Source organism: Lygodium microphyllum, chromosome 11, assembly GCF_053477565.2.
Source record: "Lygodium microphyllum isolate KBCC chromosome 11, Lygodium_microphyllum_v1.1.10, whole genome shotgun sequence".
In the NCBI taxonomy this organism is placed as follows: domain Eukaryota; kingdom Viridiplantae; phylum Streptophyta; class Polypodiopsida; order Schizaeales; family Lygodiaceae; genus Lygodium; species Lygodium microphyllum.
Window position 1 is genome coordinate 91,970,998 of NC_141145.1, and position 25,236 is coordinate 91,996,233.

General features: G+C 40.6%; 1 non-coding gene across 1 annotated transcript; it reads left to right on the forward strand.

Annotated features, from left to right (window-relative positions):
- Positions 1-2,183: 2,183 nt before the first annotated feature.
- On the forward strand, positions 2,184-2,265 carry TRNAS-GCU (transfer RNA serine (anticodon GCU)). Its single transcript has one exon. It is a non-coding gene; the product is annotated as a tRNA-Ser (tRNA).
- Positions 2,266-25,236: the final 22,971 nt, after the last annotated feature.

A 25,236-nucleotide genomic window follows, 5' to 3' on the forward strand; every position in this document is an offset into this window, starting at 1 on the left:
ATTTTATACAAAAGAAGGCTATTGAGGACATACTAGATAACTTACACTAAAAGAAGTTGATGTATGAACATATAAATAAATATGAAGAAAAAAGGTTGCATCATACTAAAGACAATATAGAAGGTGAAAGATACGTGACTCTTACTTCTTTACAATACTTGATACACATTATAGGAACAAATGGATGGATGAATTGTGTTCAAATAAATAAGATATAGGATGTCAAAGTTGATTGACTTTTATTTATTTGCATTTGCGAATATGTATATGATTGGCAAAAACTAATTTGAACAAACAAACTAAATTCCATATGGTGAGAATATTTCCTCATGATTATTGTGATAATGTGGTAGTGTTGATACAAAACATGTCACAATTCATTCATAAACTTTCAACCTTCGCTTTTGCAATGATCTTGTAGGCTTTTTCATCATGTATAACTATACTGATTCTACACTTTTTCCACCTTGGCATTTGTAATAATTTTATAGGCTTTTTCATTGTGTCTATCTAAACTGATCCTACACTTTGAAATTAAAATATATTATTTTTTAAATTGAGATATTATTTTCAAATTTAACCATTTTTAAAGACTAAATCTTAGTTTTTTGTGAACATTGAATGTAAGATTTAGAGAACTATATTGAATGAAAAGGTCCACATCATAATTACAGATGTGTGGACCAACAAAAGCAATTGCACCACACAAGTATCATAGAGTTACTTAAGTTTCACATGCTAAATTAGTCACATGCAAGTATCATGGGGTGGCTTAAGGCTCATGTGCTAACTTAATCACGTGCACACTCAACATGCAAGGTCTTTTTCTTTCACATCTTCCATATGATGTGAACAATCCACTTAAAACTTTGTTTAGCAAGGAGAGAGAGATCTAGAGAGTGACATGGTTTCATCACATTTTATCTCCTTTGGGTGGGCCCACAATGGGTTGGCTTTCCATCTAAGTGGGGTTGGGGCCAACCCACCACTTAGTCCATGTGACTTTGGCAACCTCACAATGGTGGTTTTCATTACTAGTCAACTTACATGAGTAGACCATACATATACAAGTACCTTCAACTACTAGCCATTTTTTCAATTGACATGGCTTCATATTGACATGCACACATATTTTTGTCTATTAATTTTATTATTAAGTACACAATAGGTAGTATGACTGATATGGCTTATACCACAAAGAGTTTATTAGAAAATACACAAAAGTATGCACACATTTCAAGCATAACCGAAATCATAATGATGTTATGCTTGAGCAAGTGCCATAGTTGATTGATGTAAGGAGTGTTGCTCAAGGGATATCACTCATAACAACTAACACAAGAAGTTAAAGGGGCTATGAAGACACTACCAATAGTTGATTTAGGACTTTGTAATCTACACACTTTAGAAAAACAAAGTAAAGAAGCCCATCAAGGTAGCACTAGGGTAAAGGAGCCAATAGATTGACAATTAATAGTCCCCCAATTGATATTTTTTATCCAGGTGAGTAATATAGCATTACATTTATCATAAAACTATATACATCATTCTACACTCAAATAAAAACATTTGGGGCATTTTGTTTTTTAATCAAGTAGACTTACTTTTAATTGAAGGGTTCACAAAAGAAGGACAATGAGGGGCCAATAAAGTGACTCAAGGAAGCATCATTTTGAGATATTACAAAATCCAAGATATTGAAACAGCTTTATGCAGCTCAATTGTTTGACTCACATTAAACCTATATTTATTATGTGACAATTAGTGTTATAGCTTGAACTAGTTAAAATTTATACATGTTTTATGCAAATAAGTCATTAAACTAGGGTGTGGTATATTTATTATGTGAGAAGTAGTGTTATAGCTTGAACTAGTTAGAATTTATACATCTTCTATGCAAATAGTCATTAAACCAAGGTGTGGTATATTTTTTGTGTGAAAGGGATCCTTTTATTGGCATCTTTACCTTATGTAAGTTAACTATCAAATTTTCTTATCATGTTGCTTATTTGTCTCTTGGTTTAGGGTTTATATGAGGCTCATCAAACTCATTTACACAATTCACCTAATAAGCATCGTTAGACCAAGACACAAATGTAGTTTCCTATGCAATTTGTTTTCTCCTTGAAGTGTTAATATTTCTTATATTTATATTTATTATTGGAGTTGGTTTTGTTATCTGGGTCGCTTTGGCCGAGTGGTTAAGGCGTGTGCCTGCTAAGTACATGGGCTCTGCCCGCGAGAGTTCGAATCTCTCAGGCGACGATCCAGTGCTGTCCCTTTTCCTCCCCGGCCTGGTCAAATTTTATCTACAAAAAATTTGTAATTCCCAAGAGTTGAGAGAGGCGGGAATCTGCTTAATGTAAAATTGGCCTCTTCGATCAAGCAGAGAATTGTGCTTGTCTATAAGCAGTCAATTCTCTGTTTTGTACCTACTACCTTCATTCACACTTCAAAGTGCGGCCCTAGTCTATCTATAACTAGTAAAGGTATTCTTCTTCATCTCTGGAACGTTCACCAATTTTTTTATACAAAAACAATTTACTCTATGCATAATTATAGATATTCAACAATATGAATTTATAGATATTAGATGCAGATTTTTGTGAGTCAAGCAACTCACTCATACTTTCTATTCCTTCACTTTCCTAAAATCTTAAAGCAATGCATCCTTGAGTATCACAACCTTAAATACACATGTACCTTACATGCATCATTTTGTTTATCATAATCTACAAGGTTTAATGTTTACATATTAAAATAACAAATCACACATCCAAAAAACCTCTCTCTCTCTCTCTCTCTCACATATTAGGTTGATAGCCATAGTGTACGCTTGTGTGAGCATGTGACCTCTTCCTCTCTCTCTCTCTCTCTCTCATAATAGGTTGATAGCCATAGTGTACGTTTGTGTGAGCATGTGACCTCTTTGACACAAAATATACACATCATGCTCACATATGCTCAAAATAACTAGCTATTTAGATAATATGCTCATCTTATGGTACTTCCATCCATGCTATTAAATAGCTATATGGAAAAAAAACATGGCCATTTATATCCTTAAATGATTGAACAATTCTAATCTATGCCCCAACCTGTATGTTTATATCTTCTTTTGCCAAATACTCATGCAAGATGGCCATCTAGAGGTACTGCATTCCTTGTCAATAATCTTTTACCATTCCCTTCTAGTTGAAAAGAAGCATGGCCATTCTGTATTCTCAAAAGATTTAACAATCATAAGCCATGCCTATGGTGTGACTATTTTTAAAATTTAATAGATCAACATGTACATCTAAAGATAAATCTTATTATGTTAAATATATATGCTATCGTAGTGTGCCCCCTAACATGGCACCTTCCAGCATGTTGCACACAACTTTTTTTTAAAACATCTAGATTTCATTAATGTTTACGTTAATGGCACACATGTAAATATGTATGAATGTATTATCTAAGATATTTAAAACATGTATATAATATATTAGATGAAAAATAGTATATACAATATGTATTACAAAACGTTTTATATAAAATGTTATATAGAGAACATAACTAATCATGTTTTTTAATATATGTTTTTAAAGCAAAATTTAAAAACATATATTATTGAATATGTTTCTTAATATATATTTTTAAATATATTTTAAGTATATGATTAATATGTTTTAAATAACACTCTATTAAATAAAAATATAAGATTAAAATACAAGATTAAAAACATTTTATTTACGTTTACACACACACACACACACACACACGCGCACGCGCACGCACGCACGCACGCACGCACGCAATCTACTACTACTATTAATGAAAGGTTCGTCGAGGGGGACACATGTCAACTCCACCCTCCCCCTCTAGTTATATGTTGGATTGCCATGTGTCACCCTACACCCTTGCCCACATGCGCTTCTTCTCGCGACCTTACCTGCCCACACACGGCCACAATTAGCATTGGTGCATTGGAGAATCATGTTGTTGTTGCTGGAGGGACATGTAGATAGCACAAACATATCCTTTAGGCATGCGGGAAACCCTAGTGACCAAGGCCTATGTTCTCGCCAGATTCCATGCAAAGCAGTCCTCCCTTAGAGATTCCTCCTCCTCAAGAGATTTCTTCTTGTCAAAATAGTATCCATCCCACCCTCTTCTTGCTTTTCCCATCATGCATTCTACTTCAAATTCTTTGGTCCTCTTAGGGTCTAAAGAGTTGGTATTGGTGTTTTGTGTGTGTGTGTGTGTGTGTGTGTGTGTGTGTGTGTGTGTGTGTGTGTAGCAAGGAAATAAAAACAAAGAATTGATGAGTACTACTTACTCGATTGAGAGAGAGAGAGAGAGAGAGAGAGAGAGAGAGAGAGAGAGAGAGAGAGAGAGAGAGAGAGAGATGGAGCTCACCAATTCGCAATATTTAGAGGAGATTATTGATGCCTAAGAGTGCTTGATACCACAGCACAAGTAGTTGTGTTGAAGGGGATAGTTGTCATTGGCATTGGTGAATTGAAGAATCATGCTAATTTTTTTGGAGGGAGGTGATATCCACTTTGGAAATGCAAGCAACAACCTTAAATGCCAAGGCCACCTTCTAGCAAGCTTCCGCTTGGAGCAATCCTCCTCTAGAAATTCTTCCCCTCAAAACTGTAATAAACCCCCCCTATTCGCATCCCATAGGACCCCCCCAAAAAAAATTAAAACTATTGGATTTTTTTTTACTTTTCCCCCTGTCAACACTGAACAGGTGGCCGGGGGGGGGGGGGGGGGGGAGAAGAAGTAGAATATGACGAAGAAGAAGGAGAAGATGTTGATGACAATGATGAGGGGGGAGGCCAATTGGCCTACCAACCCCGGGCTCCCTCGACCAGTTGTAGCCACTTGGGGACTGAGAAGCCTTACCGCCATGCAAACGGCAATAGGTGGTGGGCGGGGTGAGACACCACCACCACCCCATACCACCTCCTCCCACATATAAAACCACTATCCTCCCCCCCCCCCCCCCCCCCCCCCCCCCCCCCCCAAATCAACAAGGAGAAGACACGACGACATGCTGCACAAGAGAGAGAGAGAGAGAGAGAGAGAGAGAGAGAGAGAGAGAGAGAGAGAGAGAAGGTTCCTTCTTCTCCCCTCCTTAGAGGGAGATCACACGCACCTCTCCTTCCCTTCTATCCCACAAGCCTTTCCCCCCCCCATTTGCCCCTCCATTGAGCAAGAGGCTGCTAAAGTCCCTGCGTGGGTTGCACTTAAAGAGAGGAAGATCGAGAATGGCCCCAAGCAGAGAATGTCATGTGCTGGTGGCAATCCCATGACCAGCAACGAATCTTTGGGCGAGGGCATCACTGTTAATACAACTACAGTATTGGATATAAGTAATGCACTTCCAAATTGTTAGATGCTTGCTTTGATTTTCGTATGAGACACATCATGCCCATACTACGCCACATGAGAATAGGTTGTTGAAAAGGATAAATTTCATCTCAAATATTCGAAAGATGGAGTTTTCAAAGTACACATATCAAGAGAAGTAAATTGCATCTAGATGCTATGTGACAAATTCATACGTAGCATGAAAAGCATATAAGGTTTTCGACTCCCTCTTCTTGCAAATTAGTAGTTATGTTTTCGCCACATTGAAGGTATATGTTGCAGCTTGCACGGTTGATGGATTGCATGGTAAGCAACCTAGCCTAAAAGAAATTCACTTTCGAAACTCTAAGGTCTTTGTCCAAGCTCTTGCTAATATCACGAACTAATAGCTCATGTTTGATAGATTGGGATCTTGATGATGTGCGTAGTTAGTACAAGCAATGATCCTAAGGATTAAAACTAAGATGCCTTGAGATCCATCTGATAACTACTATTTTCATCAAGCCAATTTGAGGTTAGGCTAGATACAAACAACAACTCTCGGTCACAAAGGCAAGTAGAGAGCTCAAGGATTAGGAAACCCTAAGACAAAGAAAAGACTAATACTTTTATACTTGTTGGGAAGAAGGTTGGGTTGTCAATCAATGTAAGTGATCAATAGATCTTGCATCTTGTATAGTTGTATGAGACCTTAACATATGCCTTAGTTGAAGGAAGGAAGTGTTAAGTAAAATTTTGCATAGTATCACTCTTAGATCCCGAGGGGCTACCTTGACTATGCTTGATTCTTAAATTAATTAATTAAGAAAAGGTTCTTTGCATGGGTGCATCACCTCCATGATTTCACCACAGATCAATCCGAAAAGGGCACTGCTCGATTGATGGGCCGAAGGTCGAGTGGTAAAAAGGCCAACCACGAGAATAATGTTTCACTCCTAGGCAGCATGCGGGTTAGGTGGAGCTCTAGACACCCCTTGCCAAGTCCAAGATGGAGTTGAAGACCTCATGGCCCCAACGTCTGTGGAGTTAGAAGATCCTATTCTAGATAAAGGATGGAAATTGTGGTGCCATGTGATTTGAACTAGTTACTTTTGCAAGGCAAAAGTGACATATAATTTCTACTATATGGGTAGGGGACAAAGATTAACTTGAAGATAAGTTAAGGAACTTGTTTGAACTTGTTTATTAAAGGATTGCTTGCTCTGTATTCGTGTCAGTGCTATAAATTACGCAAATGAACCCTATTCCTTAAAAGGCTTAATTAAGGAAGCTGATTTTAAATGTCACACATAAATATGGTAGGCCCTAATTAAATAACTAAAAAATGCTTATTGGAAAACGGGTGGAGAAACCCTCAACAGGTTGCCTTACGATAGGGTGGTCCCAGAGAACTGGGAGGCTTCTCACAAGGTAGACCTTTAGAAATTGTTAGGTTAGAAATCCAATTCATGTTGCTTTATGGGACCGGAATGGGACTATGACCTACAGTAGAGAGGTTGAGCGATGCAGTCCTCTCATTTCCAATTCTCCTTGAACCAAGTGCAACATGGATCTGCTTTGGCTTGGGTATCTTTGCGTAAAGTAGGATATCCAAGACCCGACGCTAGAATATTGTTAGATGTAATATTTTCACACAATAAAAGTTAGTTGGTTAGTGTGAAAGTTAGTTAGTCAATTAATAAGTTAGTAAGGTTACTAACTAAAGACTAACTAAGGTAAAAACTAACTAATATTAATTATTAATAATTTTTATTTAATTTAAAATATTTTATTTAGAAACATCGAGAGTCATAAACTCGATATTTTTCTCGGATTGAAAAGGACCGTAGCCACCCTTCACGTAAATTACAACGTGAACAAGACTTATGAGTTATATTAATCACTAGGTTAATGTGTATAGTTTGGATGGTCAAAAAATATTAGATTTTGGACAAAACTAGTATATTTTAGATATTTTAGATTTTATCCTAAAAAAGATATGGAGATTTTTAGAACTGGATGTCACTTAAAAGAAAAGACAAGTGATATTTTAGTTAGTTTGGAGATTTTATAAAAAGAAAAAATAAAGAGAGGATTTGCGAAATCGCGCGTGCCGCGATCGCAGTACACAGGTAGTGGATAGCACTTTGAAGCAAGTGTCTTGGGGTTTTACTCCTCTTTTGGAGCCAATGGAACCATCAGATTTATGATCTGAGCATCAGATCACTGATCTTTCCAAGATCCCCCTCCACAAAGAGCTCCACTTCTCAACCACAAGCCCTCTTCTCTAATTCACTATAAATATGAGGCATGGGAGAGGCATAAGGAACCATAAGGAGACCCTGAGAGGCTGTGAGAGAGAGGTAGAGAGAAGGATACCCCTCCAAGAGATTGTGAGGAAGAGCTTGAGAGAGAGAGAAAGAAGAGTCACCCCGAGAGGCTGCAAGGAAGAGAATTAGCTCAATTCCCTCTATCTCGATCCTCGACTTAACCATCTTCTCTTACGCTCTCCCATCTTGAATCTATTCCACCTTCTTAATCCCTTGAGTCTACTTGCGGATGATGGCCTCCAAGAAAAGAATGTCGCGTGTAGATGACAATCCTGCAACTAGCAACAAGGCTTCGGGCAAAGGCATCACTGTCAATCCAACTACGGTTCCGATCATAAGTAATGTATTTTCAAATTGATAGATGCTTGCTTTGATTCTCGTATAAGATACGTTAGGCCCCATACTACGATGCATGAGTATAGGTCGTGGAAAATGATAAATTTCCTCTCACCTACTCGGAAGATGGAGTTTGTGAAGTGCATATATCAAGGGAAGATAATTGCACCTAGTTACATATGACTTATTTGCTGGTAGAGAAATTACAAGGAAGAATTAGTCAAGGGTTATGAATGACATAGTCGTCAAAAGAACAACATTAAAAGATTGTGCATACAAGTGCTAGATTAAAGTATAGTCAAGGCTTACAAATAGCATAATTACTAAAAGAATTTGATATTGAGAATCATGAATAGAAAGTACTAGTTTAAAGTTTAGATACTTCAAAAGTACTTAGCCTAAGAGCCCAAATATTAAGAAAAACTAGATTCTAGCTCAATGCAAGGCCTGTTAGAGTCTAATTACTTGATATCATCTTGCACTTATCTTATTAAGTATTCACACGTTATGCCTATAACATGTTTGATATATGAGGATAATTTTCTATTTGCCTCATGACTTGATTAAGAGCTAGTATAAGAAATTAATCATAAGGGTTAAAACTAAGATGTCTTGAGTTCCATCGAATAATGATGACTTTTGTCAATCCAAATTCAGGGTTGGGTTATCAATCAGGGTAAGTGACCTATAGAACTGACATCATGAAAAGTGTTTGAACCCTTAACATATGCCCTAGCCGAAGGAAGGAAGTGTTAAGAAACATTTTTGCATAGTATTGCTCTTAGATCCCAAGGGGGAGAGCAAATATACGATGGAAATGTTATATCGTCTATTCTTCCATTGGTTGGAAAGAATGCAATTGGTTTTGTTGATTGATTGAACAACATCCTAAATGCTTTTACATTCAACTGCTTGTTAGTTGTTGTTTGGATTATTATTCCAAGTGCTTGTGATTTATGGTAAATGCATGGCAAGGGTCTGTGATGACAAGTCGCCATGGGAATAAAGGAATGTTTTCTTGGAGAATGATATTAGGGCTGAATGCCTTGTTTGGGCTTGATTCTTAAAGGATTTAATTAAGGAATGATATATTGCACGGTCCATGATCGCACGGCAGAATAACCCGAGAGGGCACTACCCGATTCATGGGCCGAAAGTCGAGTGGTGAAAAGGCCAACCACGGGAATGATGTTTCGCTCCTAGACAGCTTGCGGGTCAGTTGGGGCTCTCGACACCCCTTGCTAGGTCTAGAATGGAGTTGAAGACCTCCATGGCCCCCAAGATCTGGGCATGTTGGGAGATCCTATTCTAGATAAAGGATTGAGTTTGTGGTGCCATGTGAATTGGACTAGTTACTTCTGCAGGGCAGAAGGGATACTTCTGTAGGATAGAAGCGATAAATAATTTGTCCTATATGGGCGGGAGACAAAGATTAACTTGAAGATAAGTTAAGGAACTTGTTTGAACTTGTTGTCAATAGATTGCTTTGCTCAGTTTTCGTGTCTGTGCTATAAGTTATGCGAACGAACCCTGTTCCCTCAAAGGCTTAATTAATAAAGCTGACTTTAAGTATCACACATAAATGTGGTAGAACCTAATTAGAAAACTAAAGCTATTAAGGGAAGCGGGTGGGCGAAACCCCCTGACGGGTCCGTCCTACGGTAAGGTGGTCCCAGAGAACTGGGAGGCTTCTCACAAGTTTTTATCGTCATTCGACATTTAGGTATTGATAGGTTAGAACCCGATTCATGCCATTTTAGGGGACCAAAATGGGACTATGCCCTATGGGCAGAGAGGTTGAGTAGCGCATCCCTCTCGTTTCCCATTCTCTTTGAACCAAGTGCGGCATGGGTCTGCTTTGGATTGGGTATCTCTGCGTAAAGTAGGATGTCCAAAACCTGACGCTAGAATGCTAATAGGAGATCTTGACAACTAGGAACTAGAATTTCAGGTTGATCCTAGTGGGTTCGATCGTGAACGTTCCGTTGCGAGGCGGATTCAGGAAACCCTAGGCGACAAAACTCGAAACATTCCTTGGGAGTGCCGGGCAGTGACTCCTAGATTCATTTCTCGATAGACCGCTAAAAGAGTGCCTAGAAAACTGATGGGTGGGCACCTCACATTAGGAGACCTTAACCACTAAGAACCCAAATTTCAGGTCGAGATCCCAATGGGTACGGCTGCGAACGTTCCATTGCAAGGCGGTTTTGAGAAACCCTAGGCAACAAACCCCGTAACATTCCATGGGAGTACCGGGCAGCAACGTTTGGATTCGATGGACCGCTAAAGACGTGCCTGGACAGCCGATAGATAGATATGTTACAATTGGTATCAGAGTGAAACTTCGTAATGATATGTGATTGATTAATGTATGGTTCATAGACATATCCTAAATTGAATAACCTAAGTGGTATGACTTGATTGGCAGGCACCTTATGTACCCACGAATGCTAACATGCAAGAGAAAAAATTCATTCTCAAGCAGATTAAGGCACCCGAGTTTGATGGAAAAGAAATAGACATCGTAGCAGAGGCATATATATGGATTAAGTCGATGAATGATTATTTCTCTACTTTAGGAACTGCTTCTGCCAATCAAGCAATGATAGCTAAACTTAAGTTATTGGCCAAGGTAGGATATCGTGGAAGCAATGATGCAAAGATCAAGGTATTTCTGAAGTTGTTGTCACTTGGGTTCAGTTGAAATATGTTGTATGCGGATGATACCTTCCACCAACCTACAACACTTTAAGGATGAATGAATTCTTCAAGTTAAAGCAGTTAACCCTGGAAGCTTACTAGTCAAAGTTTGTATCCCTACTAAAATACACACCACCTATGGCTATTGTGCAACAAATATCCAAGTTTTACCATGGCTTGAACGCTCCTCTGAACCACTGTATTGAAGTAATGCGTCCAACAGACTTGCAAGATGCATTATTTCGAGCAAAGCCAATCATCCAAGAACTTAAATAAGGAAATTGTGACAAAGATGATTTCCGAGACCAGCACAAGAGATGCGACATGTGCGAAGAGATAGGGCACAATCGTAGGAGATGTCCCAACTATCGATGCTTCCACTGCAATGAGGTAGGACACGTCCAAGAAAACTGCCCTGACTTAAGTCTAGAAGATATTGAGCCTCCAAGAAAACAAAACTACACAAGTGCAGTCTTTGGATATATAGAGGAATGAGATGAAGACAAAGACCTAGAATCCACTACACCTCTTCAGGATTATTAGAAATCCTAGAAATTTTAACGACATGTAATACAACTTGTATTGGAATAAACCTTACTTTTGTAACTACAATTAACCCGAGTAATATGAGTTGCATCGATTTTGAGCCTAGAACTTACAAGTGATCAGAAATACCCTAGCAAGGAATGTCAATTATAACTTACAATGAATGTCTCTTAAGTTGTTCCTTGTCAACTAATATAGATTGAGTCTTACCAGAATGTCGAAGATTGGGAGTATTCTTTAGTATTACAAGAAAATCCAATTGTCCATGGATCTTAGTCCAGATCTAAAAAGAGGACAATTTGGAAATAGAGTTCCCAAGATAAAGGACCACTTCAGTCCGCTAAAAGGATCCTAGGGAATTTTGGTCTAAAGAAGGAAATCCTGCCAAAGACAACCAAGAATATTGTGACTCCGAGTGATAAAGTTCCGTGTTGTTTCTATTGCAAGGAGTTAGGTCATTTCAAAAGGGAATGTCCAAAGCACCCTAAACATCGATCCTCCTAGTGCCACAACATTGGACATATCCACGTCAATTGTCCCAATAGGAAACCTAGAAGATATTCATGAGATGAAACTAAATAAAAATTTCTCTTGTAATTCAAACTCGAATATATCAAATGCAATAAGTTTTTGTTTGTAAATGCCCAAGACCCACGAAGTGCTTATTGTTCAAGCGTTTCAAATGAGCACTAATGGCTACCTCTCACATAGCCGATGCACTATCCCTCTCTATAAGTGTAGTGAGCTTACCTTAATACTCGATTGAGTTGCTTCCTCTCTCAAGCACTCCGATAGCTCCATGATTCGTGATGCACGCTCAAGCATCCTCAAGCCTCTTCCTCCAAGCTCCATCCTCCATAGCCATGCACGAGACGAGAGAAGAGAAGAGAAGAATAAGAGAGGAGATGGAGGAGGGCTTCACCTCCAAGATCCCTCACTCTCACACACTCACTCCCTCACTCACTCACACTCCCTCCCTCAAGCACTCACAAGCAAGCAAGCAAGAGAAGCGAAGAAAAGAAGAAGAGTCCACTTTGCCACACACCAAAGAATGATCTCTCATTCACTTTTTGAACTTTATATACAAAACCCTAAATCCCTTTTGGGTGGTCAACCCCTTATCCCCTTTTTTTACATGTCTTGCGGTTTTGGCTATGCTTTATATTTAAAGGTGCATCTTCTTGTTTTTGGCTTCTTGCAGCTTCCATGGTTGCGTCTTGGACTCCTAGTGGTTGCCCCCATGCTTTTAGATTTCCTCGAGGTCCACTCTTTTGTAGGGCACCTTTCCTTTTTTCTACCTTGTGATTTTTCTCTTAATGCCTCATTTTTTGCTTCCTTCGCTATTCAATAAACATTATCCCCCTCCTAGTTGAGTGCCAATCCCATGGCACTGCTAGGTGGTGAGTCGGATGGTGTTGCTAGAGTAGTTGGGTGGCTTTTTGAGTTTGTATACGAGCCTTGGTGGATTGTGTGTTGGAGAGATTTATGGATCTGGAAGGCCCTTGAGTTTGGAATGAGCCCTGATGTTGGAGGGATTTATGGAACTGAAAGGTCCTTGAGTTTGGAATGAGTACTGGTGTTAGAGGGATTTATGCTTTTGAGATTGAATATTGTGTTGGATGGATCCCTTTGCTGGCCCTCATCGCTTGTCGTCTCTTGCATTGTTCCAAATGAGCTTGTTCATTCACTTTTTGATTGGGGTTGTCGCATCCCCGCCCCTTGCTTTTTTGTGCTTGCATGGGGGCATGTCGCATAAGATGGGGAGTGCATTGCATGGATGATGGGGCCTCTAGAGTTGGTGGTCGAGGTCTTTATTTGTACTTGGAAAGAAAAGAAGGTACACTACATGGGGGTGTTTTTGTCTTATCATGGAGTACGTGGTGCCCATACTTATGGAATTGGGAGATGGGTCTAACCTTGGGCAAGTCCTCGGTGGTGTTCCACAGTTGAGGACCCAAATTTTGCATAGGGGAGGCGCGATGAATGGGGCTTAGGGTGATAGGTTTAAGCATAGGCAAGAATTGCCTTCCTAGGTATGTCCTCCCTTGATCTGCCCTAAGAAAGTGTCATGGGGAATCCAAAGGGCTAGGGGGTTAAGCACGAAGGCCTGACCAAGGCCACCTGACACACCTAACTTGAGGACCCCTAGGTGCACTAGTTGTGATTGATCTATAGCTTGCGGTGTCTACGTGTGATATATATATATATTTCCCCCCAAGTTACATAGTCATGTCAGAAGTTAATCTTCGTCATCAGAGTGAGGTGGAGAAGGGGGCTTAATAGATTTGTTAAGAAACTGGCGCCTTTGGAAATATCCCTTGAGGCTTAGGCCGATCTGAAGGGTGGTGGTGGAGAGGAATGGATGATTGCAGCGGGTGAAGTGGCTATCATTCATGTCCTCTAGAAGGGCTATGCAAAATGAAGGTAATAGAGCAGCCCGCATCATTAGTTGAGCCCACAACTATCTATAGTGTTAGGATCAAAATGGAGTACTAGACGGTTACGGTCCTGCGAGGTGGGGTCTTTCCTTAGGAGTATCCTAAGTAGTCTAAGGTAATTACAAGTAGTAATAAAGGCAAGGTCATGGTATGAAGAATATTCCTTGTTAGTGAATTGGATTAGGGTATCATACAAGTTCTCATGTGAAGATGAGGGCCTCTTCATATGTAGCTACAATGAAGATTATAGATTACAGGAAAGCCATAGTTGCCGTGGACACTGGAGTCAAAATCCACTCCCACCCTTTGAGGGTAAGGCATAAAGGTTGGGTCATTTTGCTCGAAGGGTTGAGTATTGCAAAAGGCCATCCAAGTATCCAGGTTGTAGTCATTGACCCTTCTTCTCCATTTAGGTTGACATTCATAGCCACATACCTTGGCACTTCAAAAACCTTATTCTACCAAAACTCGGCATCTTTAGTGGCCCATAAAGTGGCATTTTTCTCTCTCTCCTCCAGCCATTTTTTGTCTGAGCCTACTTCTAATGTTAATCACCTCCTCCCCACCACCTTGATGAGCAACACCCTGTGCAAGGTGGTGGGGAACTGGAAGTTTATGTCAAAGGGGCTCGTGGATATTTCTTACCTCTCCTAGATTACTAGGTCGGCATGGAAACTCACTAGGGCATCATGCTCCCATGGTGGGATAGGTGCTAGGGGTGCCCTCACCCCCTTGGCATTCCATTTTCTCCTTGTGTTCTCCACCATTTATTTTCTTCTTTCCCTTAGTTCCACCTTTCTTTCTGTGGAGGTGTTTGCATGTTGCTACTCTTCAGGCCACGGGGAAGGAGGCGGTGGGACAAGCTCTTCTTCGTGTGATCTCATTTCAAAGTTCACATCCACCTCCCTCTACTGCCTTGGCTCTTGTTGCTATTTTTGGAGAAACTTGAGTGTGTCCACTTCCTGCGAGGTTAGGCTTGCCAATAGGAGATAATGGAGTTGCTTTAGTGCCCTATGAGCCATTTCCTACTTCTTTCAGTAGTCCTACTTTCAGTGCCCTACGAGCCATTTCCAATTTCTTTTTCATTGCCTCTATGGACTCTCCCTTCTCTCCCTGGTTGACGTCCAATAGGGTATCCAGGAAGGTGCATTGCAGGGTTTGAAAGCTCACTTGGGCAGCTTCCACTCTACTTTGTTCGCCAAGTCCAATGCCTTTTCCACCAGCTCTGCGGTCAATTCAATCTGCACTTTATGAGTCCTTGTGGAAAGTCCTCAGGAACTCTGCACAATGGAATTAGTCCAACCCTTGGCTTACTACTTCCACGTATTTCTGCAGATTGCATTGCTTGATGATCTGCCTCACAGCCCGCTCTTCAATGGCCACGTCTTTTAGGTTGAAGATATGCTGAAACTTGGACTGGTTGAAGGCTAGTGTTTCCACTAAAAGTCTATATTTTTCTTGTTTTTCTCTTGAAAAAGGCAATTTGCCAGCCTTTTCTTGGCCTGCCATGATGGGTGCTTGTCATGAAGCCATATTCACCATTAGTGTTTTTCAAAATAATTACAAGCAACATGAAACAACTACATACTTGTGCTGAACTGAAATGCTTGAGTATAGAAGTATACTTTTTTCTCCTAGTAGTCTATTGATTTCAAATTTTATTGACATTTTCCTTAATTACAAGTTGTTGCATCCTACCCTTGCAATATGTACTTTTCCTTTATTTTTTTCCTTATGTGTTTGGTGGTTTGATTCACCTTACCCCCTCCCCCTTCTGAAATGAGAAGGATCCTTCCTCGGATTAAAGGGTTAGAGGATGAAGGGCCTTCAACACATAATCTTAGTGTTTTACTTTCGGATGAGCCAGGCGTAGAAATTCATATTATATTCTAAATTAGCATAGCTATCCATATTGAAAGGGCATATGCCTACATGTGTAATGTAAGTGAGGACATCAAGCAAGAAGTCACCAAAGTCCACTCGGCTAGCAACATGCAACTCCTCCTTAGTGAGGATGCGATCTAAATAAGGATGTCCCTTAATGTATTCTTCAAGGGGCCGCAAAGGATAGTCAACACCCTATAGTCAACTCCTCCTCAATGAGGATGCGATCTAAATAAGGATGTCCCTTAATGTATTCTTCAAGGGGTCGTGGAGGGTAGTCAACACCCTATATGTAGTTGGAGCTGCATAGGTTGGGTCATATTCTGATGCCTTGATTGCACGTTGTTGCTCAGGATTGGTCATTACTTGGCATCCCTCTAGCTCCCATTGTAGTCATAGAGCGTGCCATTTTCACAAGAAGGAGTCATTGTCAGCAAGTTGTTTCAACTTCTTGATTTCTTGGTTTATGGCCATGATCGTGTTCTTGCTATATGATGTAATGAGACGTAGTTTTATTGCTTGTTCCTTGGATATCTCAGTTGCAATTAACTCGTCGACTGCTTTGGAAGCCTTAACGAATGGAGTGTTCATACTTCTGTTGCTATAGGTTCTTCCAAGAGCCCTAAGTCTACTCGATCATAGCTTTTAGCCAATGCCATGAAAGTAGCGTCCAAGCGTCTTAGGCAACCAACCAAGTCCTCCCCAATATTTTCAGCTAAGTCTACGGCCAAGGTTAGAATTGATTGCTGCTCATAAGAGGGTCTAAGCCCGACAGGTGGTTGAGATTTGATAGTACTAGAGAGTTCAGTAGCCAATGGTCACAATTGGGTTTGCCCCTTAGGTTGTATCTTGACCTCATGTTCGATGGGTTTGATTGTAGTTGCAGTCGTCGTGCTACTAGATGTGTTTGAGATTTGAGAGGTATCATCAGTCATAGATTTGGATGTTGTATTAGTAGTAGGCTACAATTTTGGGCGATAGATTGGTTTAGGTGTTGTTGAGCTAGGTTTTAGCGGTTCTATGGACTTGGGGCCCGCTTCTCTTGTGGTCTGAGTGTCTCCAACTCACAGTTTCATGTGACCAAGATCGAGGGTTGCATTTGAGTAGCAGCTTTCGTTGTTTTGGCTTTAGGTAGCCAAATCCAGGGATTAGTCTCATAGTAGCCTTGCGCTTACAACAAGATTTTGGGAACCCATCACAATTTGACCATGCATCACTGCTTACAATTCCATCTTGGCTTTCTAGGTTTTGAGTGTGGACCCTTAATGCCATGAGGATGTGTGTGTCTTCTTTGAGGTGATAGTCCTTGACGCTTAGGTACCCATTTGAACTAGGGTTTTTTGGCATCAATGTTGGGTTCAGCGGGCTGCTGGCTTTGAGGTTTGGCGGGTTGTGACGAGTCATGACCCCCTTCCTTAGGCTTGACGGTGGGGTTCTCTACTAGTGGCTTTGCGGACTTGGAAGGAGTCACACTGCCCTTACTGAAAGATACAACTATTCGGACGTCGCCTATGGCTAGGCGGATACGTTGTGACTCGCAGTCGACAATACAATGAGCTTGCTCCTTGAAGGTTCATGTCCTAACAACGATTCTATGCTTGCATTCTTAGTGTTGGGCAATACATAGAAGATTATCGGCATGCTTTTATACTAGATAGAAACTGCAACCTTGCACTTTCCCAAAAGTGTGTAGGGTTGGCCTCCATAAGGGCTGAGCTTAGCATTAGTAGGTTGCAACTGCAATTTGCCAATTTGGGTCCAATGGTCATGGGTTAAGATATTAAAATCAACTCCCTCATCGATCAATGCATTGATGGTGCATGTGTGCTTATTAGTGATTGTCATGCTTAGGTAAGTTGGTGCTACTGCTTCCTTATCCTCACCATCCATCTCAGTGATAGTGGCTAGTCATACGTGGACAAGGGGTGCTAGCATTGGGGGCTCATGTAATGGGTGCGTGAGAGGGAAGTACTTCTTTATGCGGTTTCCATTGAAGAAGCCTATGCCCTCACCTTCTAGGGTTTCGAGTTCTACATTGCCAGTTTGGCTGATGGTTCAGATCTTAAAAGGTCCTAGCCCCCGAAACTTTAGCTTTTGCTTATGTCCTTTGACTGAGTACAACCATGTTCAAAGTTGCATTGCTTGATATGCTTGTCAAACCGACGTTTGCATATTAGCGCATGGGTGATGAGAAGCCAGTTTTCTGATAAGAATTCGAGTTCAATCAAGCTTTCTATCCATGCCTCCTTCCCATTCCATCTCTCTTGAAGGGCTATCTTGAGGCTTGGTACCATATGTCAATTTAAAGGGGGTCTATCCTACAGCTATCTTGTAAGCTGTGTGGTAGGCCCACAAGGCCGCCATAGCTTGTTATCCGAATCACTGTGTGAAGCAAAGATGACTTTGGTCAAGACATTTACTAAGATTTTATTTGTGGATTCAGCTTGACCGTTTTCTTGAGGGTAATAAGGCAAAGATTTCTAATGTATGATTAGGAAGGAGGACATGAGGTGAGCTATCACTTCGTTGATGAAGTGTGTGCCTCGGTCACTAACTAGTTCGATGGGGCAGCACCGTGAGATCACTTGCTCCCATAGGAACTTAGCAGTGGTCCTAGCATCATTCTTTCTCATAGCTCGTGCTTCTACCCATTTTGTTAGATAGTTGGTGGCCACAATTATGTATTTGGCTTGTGAGTACAATGCCATAGGACTAATAGGTCCGATGAAGTCGATCCCCCATTTCTCGAAGGATTGTCATGCGATAATTGGGGTTAGCTCCATGTGATCCTTACGAATCACGAATTTAATCCATTGGCATTCATCATAATGCTTCACAAATCGTGCCGCATCTCAGAAGAAGGTAGGACACCACAACTGGAATTGCAGCACTCTGTGGGCTATCGCATCTCTGCTGAACTGTCCTCCTACAATTCCGTCATGTGCTTCTATCAGTATGTCATCCATCTCATGCTCGCACACGCATTTGCATAGTAACTTTTCTTGCCCCAGCTTGTAAAGTTGGCTTGCTATCAAATGTTGGATCTTCAGGATGAGCCATCTAAGTCAAGATTTTCTATCGATCCTTTCAATAGTTTGTGCTCAAGTATTGAACTATGTCATCTGCCCAATATGGCATCATGTCAGCTCTAAACAAATCTTTTTCGTTGGATAAGTGGAATAGATGCATGTCTGGCAGCTCATCCACAATGCCTTGTCCAACCGCCTCTCCCATGGGAATACGAGACTGATGGTCAGCCATGTACTGTTACTTCCCTTTACACACCACCATAGAGAAGTCAAACTCCAAAAGCAGAAGAAGCCATCTAGAGATGCGTCTTGTAGTGCATGGTTTGTTAACAAGATACAACAAGGCTTGATGATCAACAAAGAAAGTAAAAGGCATAGCCAAAAGATAATGTCAAAATTTCTTTACGACAAACACCATGGGTGAGCCCTCTCTTTGTTGTCGAGTAATTTATTTTGGTCTCAGTGAGTTGTTTGCTAGCAAAGCTCACTGGGTAATCCAGGTTGTGTTCACTAGGTTGGCACAACACAGCTCCTACGGTGAATTTCAAAGTGTCAATGTGTACATGAAATGTGAGTGTCCATTTGGGTCATTCCTCGGTCCATTCAAATATGATCAACAGCTTGTATAGAGGTCTAGCAATCAATGCATAGTTCAACACGAACCATCAATAATACCTTGTGTGTCCTAAGAAGCACTGAACACCCTTGAAATTAGTTGGGGGTGGAATATCGACAATGACCTTGATCTTCAAGAAATCTATGGCAATGTCATTTTTTCACACCACATGTCCTAGGATACATCCATGCTTCACTCAAAACTGGCACTTCAAGGGAATCAATGAGAGATGGTATAGTCGGCATCATTCAAAGACCGTGTCTAAGTGTTCTCACCAAGTAGAGTGAACATAAGTCATCCACGAAGACCTCTAACTCCTTCCTCAGCATGTCTTTGAATATTGTACACATTAGCCATTGGAAGGTAGTTGGTGCGTTGGTCAACCCAAAAGGCATGACTATGTAGGCAAAGATGCCCCATTCAGTGGCGAATGTGGTTTTATGCCTATCATTAGGATGTACTTGCACCTGATTGTATCTAGAGAAGCCATCCAAGAAGCTGTAGGCCTCTTTGCTAGCCACTCTCTCGACCATCTGCTCAATGTACGAAAATAGGTAATTATCTCTCATTGTAGCTGCGTTTACCTTCTTGTAATTGACACACACTCTAATCTTTCCATTTTTCTTTAATACAATGACTATGGGGGAAACCCAATCCATGTGTTCAATTTCGTAGATGAATCTTGCTCTCATTAGCTTGTCAATTTCTTCCTTGAAAGCATGGGTGTGCTTTGGATTCATGGGACACAGTTGCTGCTTGACCGGTGTTGCATCAAGCGTCATGGGTATATTGTGAGTCACCACACTCAGGACTACCCCTTTGAGCTCTTCTAGGGACCAAGCAAAGACGTCTATATACTCATGCAAGAGAGCAATGAGACTTTCTTCCTCTTCCTTAGTCAAGTCATCCGCTATAAAGATAGGTCATGGGGTCTCTCCTTACCTAGTAAATTGACCTCCTTGACCTTGGCGGGTCCCTCGATTGGTTTGCTTGCTTTCCCCTATCGTTTGGCTCCCAGTAAGATCACCACCCTATCTCCCTTTTTGAACTTTGTGAATCATTTTGGTAGGTCGTGAGATTTTTGATGTTCTTCTATCCACGTTTCTTTAGGTAGCTTCAGTCATTCCTCCCTTAACTGTCAACATCTTAGGTGGACGGGTAAGTTCCCCTTGGTGTGTCTAGTCTTGGGGGGTCGAAGTATTTCAGGGTCACTATCTGAGTTGAATTCCGACTCAAAATTGAACTCTTCATCTTCTCTAGAAGAGGGGCTCTCTTCTGTTGGTCGTAGCTCAGAAGGTGAATCCATAAGAAGTGGTGTGTCACTCGATTGGGTTAGGCCTGCTTGCGCGTAGTCGATTGCACCTATGTGCTCCAACCAAATTCGATTGAAATCCTTATGTCTGACTCCTTTATCTACTCTAAGGGCATTCTGCCTACATGGTCTGGAGTCTACTCATATTATTTGTTCAGTTATAGATCCCCCAGTTTTGTATTCTATGGTATCGATTTCCCTTTTACTCTCATCATTGAGGGAACAATAGTCCTCAAATTTGTCTTCAGAGCTGTCTTTGTTCGGTTGCTCATCATTCTCCAAGTTGTGACATTTCTCTTTTTGTTGGTCGAGGATTAAGGCCCAATTGTACCTCAAGTTTAAATCATGCACCTTGGACCATCGCCATTCATGCTTTTCTAAGAGGTCTTGGAGTGGCTTGAGATTCGTGGCTTGATTGCCATTCAATTTGTCTATCAGATATCCTAAGATATCCAAGAGCTCTCGTCTATTGTTCAGGACTCAAAACATGACCGGGTTTGGTTTCCCGCATAGGCTTCCAATCATCATGTAGACTAGCACTGAGGGTATGTCCTCGAGTTTTTTGGTTGCCTTGATGGCTTGTTCATACTCCTCAGTGTCTAAGAACGGTAGGTCAATGATAGCAAGAACATGCATCCAGTCTCGCTCATCCTCAGTGCAAGGGATATACTCGGTAAGGGCCCCATAGGATCCCATAGTCTATCCGTCGCCCTTCAGAATGGTGGAGATGGCATCCAGGTTGACAAGCGTAGTCTTCCATGTGTCCATCTCCACTCTTACGGCCTCTGTTTGATTGCCCAGGAAGATAAAGCCGTTGCCCTAGTCCTCCACGACTCTTGCATTGCGCATCCAGGGTCGGCCTAGCAAGATGTCATAGTGCACTCCCTTCATGAGTATAAAGTCAACAGATAATTGGATTCCGGCGATCTTCACTAGCCAATTTTTCAACACTCCAAATGGTTTGACCTTCATTCCGTTAGCCAGTGTGACATTGAACCTAGCAGTCTCGAGCAGTGGGTTACCCCGAGTTTGGAGTACTGCATGGCTTAGCACATTCACTCCTGCCCCCGTGTCCATGATCCCCTTTCTGGTGATGTCCCCTAGTGCTAAGACTTCCCAAAAGGCATTAACGTGCAAGGATTTAGGTATGGATTGCAGCATCAAACTTGGTATTTGAGTTTCTGTATCATGCTTAGGCAAGTCTATGGTAATTGGCTCATTTGGTTCATGCTGCTACATGCACACCATGTAAAACAAAAAATCTAGAGTGTGGCTTCCTTTTAGATTTAGAGAGCCAAATCTACTTTTAGGGATTAGTGTTAGTGTCCATGGTTCAAAATATTAGATTTTTTTGGACAAATTTTTAGCCAATTTTTGATATTCTAAATATTATCTCTTGTTGTAAATTCCATAAAATGATAGACAACTTCTAGATTAGGATGACATGTAAAAGAAAGCATGTAACTTTTAGCCAATTTGAGAGGATTTTATGTAAAAAGAGAGATTGACGAAATCGCGCAACGCGCAATCACTGTTTTCAGGCAGTGAACTGCACTCCAAAGGGAGAGATGAAGAAGGAGTATCTAGCAGAGTTCTGGCCAGGTGTGCTGGTAGTTTACCTCCCTTTTGGAGCCAATGGAAGCATCAGATTGGCAATCTGAGCAGCATAGAGGAAGGTATTATTTTATACACGTTTTTGTCTATTAGAGTTATATTTTCTCATAATGCTAAAAGAAACTGGCATGCTTCATCTTTATTGGTATTCTTCTACATTTTCTAATTCTTTTTTTGAGTATTCTTCTACGTCTTCAATTTCTTTGAACCCCTTCTCTTCTGTCTACTCCTCTCCCTGAATCTACCTTCACCTGCTAAATCTCTTATCTTCAAGAACTTGGCTTGAAACCTTCAACCCTTCTCTTATCTCTGCGGAGTCTAAGCTCTTGAACCCCCATACATTCTTCTCTTTCCAAACCCCTGTGGTGACCTTCAACCATGTGCGCTGCGACAACATAGGGTTGAAGGTCACCACAAGGGTTTGGCAAGAAAACTAGACAAGATAATTGGAGATGTGGCTTCAAGAGATAAGTAGTTTGCAGTGAATGCTTAAAGGTTCAAGAGGTACTTCACGGTCTTTCACAGGGTTTTGAGAAAGAAGAATGTTTGGAGTTCAAGATTTTAGACTCCAAAGATGGTAGAGATAAGAGAAGAGTTGAAGGTTCCAAGCCAAATCCATGGCTTCCAATTGCAAGTTCTTAGCACAGATCACAAGTGTGTTACCTCATAAGCTTTAATTCAAGCCAAGCTTGTTTTCTTGACTATAAGAGTAATCACGGCTTATGAAGTTAAGTACAAGTATTTAAAAAAAACTATGCATCTTGTCATTCAAGCATGGACCAACTTTGCATGATTATATTCAATGTATACTTGTAAGAAAAAAAGCTTATGAGTTAACTACAAGGCTTGTAGGACAAACAATTTTGCTTCAAGAGATCTTTAGATAAAGATCCTGAAAATGTTAAGACACCATAGCCAAGAAATAAAATAAAGAACTCTTAATTCAATTCATAGCATCTATGAATGATCCTCAAATATTATCCTATCATAAGGGCACATAATTCTTGCATAATTTTGACAAGATGTCAACTGTAGAGCAAGAAATAAATTAAAAGTTCACTGATGTAGCTAATTCTCTGAATATTATTGAAGATATCAGTCCCAAATCAGCCCATAAAACTTCTGGAGTTCACTTTAGATGATAGCATAAACTTCCCCTAACATAGAGTGCTTAATTCAACCAAGTATAAGTGTAAATCATACCATAAGAAGCATTTGAGAAGTAAAAGGAATTGCTGTCCACAAAATCACTATGTGGGCTGCCTATTTTAGCCCATATACATGGCTTCAACTTTCCAAGAAGACACTTTGATGAAGCACAAAATAGCCCCTATATTCAAGAACATGTATCAAGCAATAGGTAGCTTGCAATAGGCCTATAGAAGTAGGAGAGAAGAAGAAATTCCTGCTACCCTGGTTTGCTTTGTAATTGGCCACCTATTTCAGCCTCAAGCACGTACATAGAGCAATTCTCCCTTCCACAATGCTCATGTAATATCTACTTGCATCAAGCATAGCAATGCCATGAATCTACAATAAGAGAAAAATAAGTGTTGCTGCCCACAATACTTAGTTTGGGCTGAAATATTCAGTCCACTTTCTTCTCATCAACAAGTCAAGAGGGTTTCTTGACTCTCCTTTCTCCAAGCTTCCACTATGGTACAGTGAGCTTCCAAGAGCATGAATGAGCCCTTTGGGTCAAGATAATCAATAGAGCAAGTAGATGAATTTCAGTCCTTCAATTTACAGGATTGGAAGCCCAAAAGCTGTCCCTATTCAGCTCTTAAAAGACTCAATAGAGTGGATTTAATGTCTCTCTTAACATGGGATATCAAACTCAGCATACATAGATCAGGCCTAGACCTTCCTCAAGACTCATAATCGAGCTCCAGTATGTATGGGCTCCCGCCCTTAAAAATACATAGTTCTGAGCTATTTACTCAGCCAAGAATAGCCTTCCATTTTCATCAAAGCACAGGAGGAGTAGCACTTACATGTCGAGTGGAGTCTGTTGCAGTTAGTTGTGGTTGCACGGCTTGAACTGCCTCTTTATGTGGTAGCTTTGGACACTTCTTCCCCTTCGCCATCCATGGCACCTGCTAAGCCTGCAAAATGCAAAAAATTTCACGATGCCCTTCTTGTCTTCTTCCTTGTTTATTTTGCATGTCTTATTAGTTTCACAAGTAAGTCATAAGTCATATACAATGTCCTATGTTTACAAACATAGTAGACTTCATGAACTTAAGTGATTTTTCTTTCTAATGACCTTGTGAGTTATTTTTATAGAGTAACTACATCATTGACATATGAAATCAGAGCCTCCTCCAAGCCATATGATTGTCCATGATCACACATACCATGTCGTATGTAGCATGACTTACAAAACTTGTAGCAACTTCATGTAAGCAATGCAAGGAAGGTTATGAGTAAGTAACCAAATTCAATCATTTTGTCAAGGGACCATGGTAAATTTATTGCATTTTAAGGTAGAGTGCCCCCCCCCCCCCAATCTTTGCTTCACCATGCCATATGCTAGTGGACTTAGGCTTAATGTTTTATTGCACTAGGCAAGTCTCTTGTAGTTTGTCTAAATTACAAGTGACTAAGTAATATATGTAAAGGTTAAAAAATTTATGTTTAGACCATGGGCAAAGAATCTCATGGCATTCACCCCCTGCTAACCTGCACATCCTCTAGCATGTGCCACTTTATGTTGTTTTCATCTTCTGTCATGTCCTCTTCTCCGTCTTTGAAGTCATCTTCTTCCTCCGTGTCTTCATGCACTTGGTTTATATCCAAGTCTTCTAACTCATGTGTTGAACTTTCTCTTCGTTTGAAGAGCTTGATTCTTTTTCTAGTTATGGGTATCTTTATGCTTGTCCCATCTAATTCAGTCAATTGTGGCATTGCCATGAACAACCTTTACCACATACGGGCCAAACCAATGCTTTACCATCTTCCTAGAAGCATTGTATTGATTGTCTAGGCTGCTATCATAAACAAGCACCCAATCATTTTCTTGAATAGCTCTTGGTCGGAGTCGATGATGCCTATCAAATCTTATTTTATTCTTTAGTCTTGCTATGTT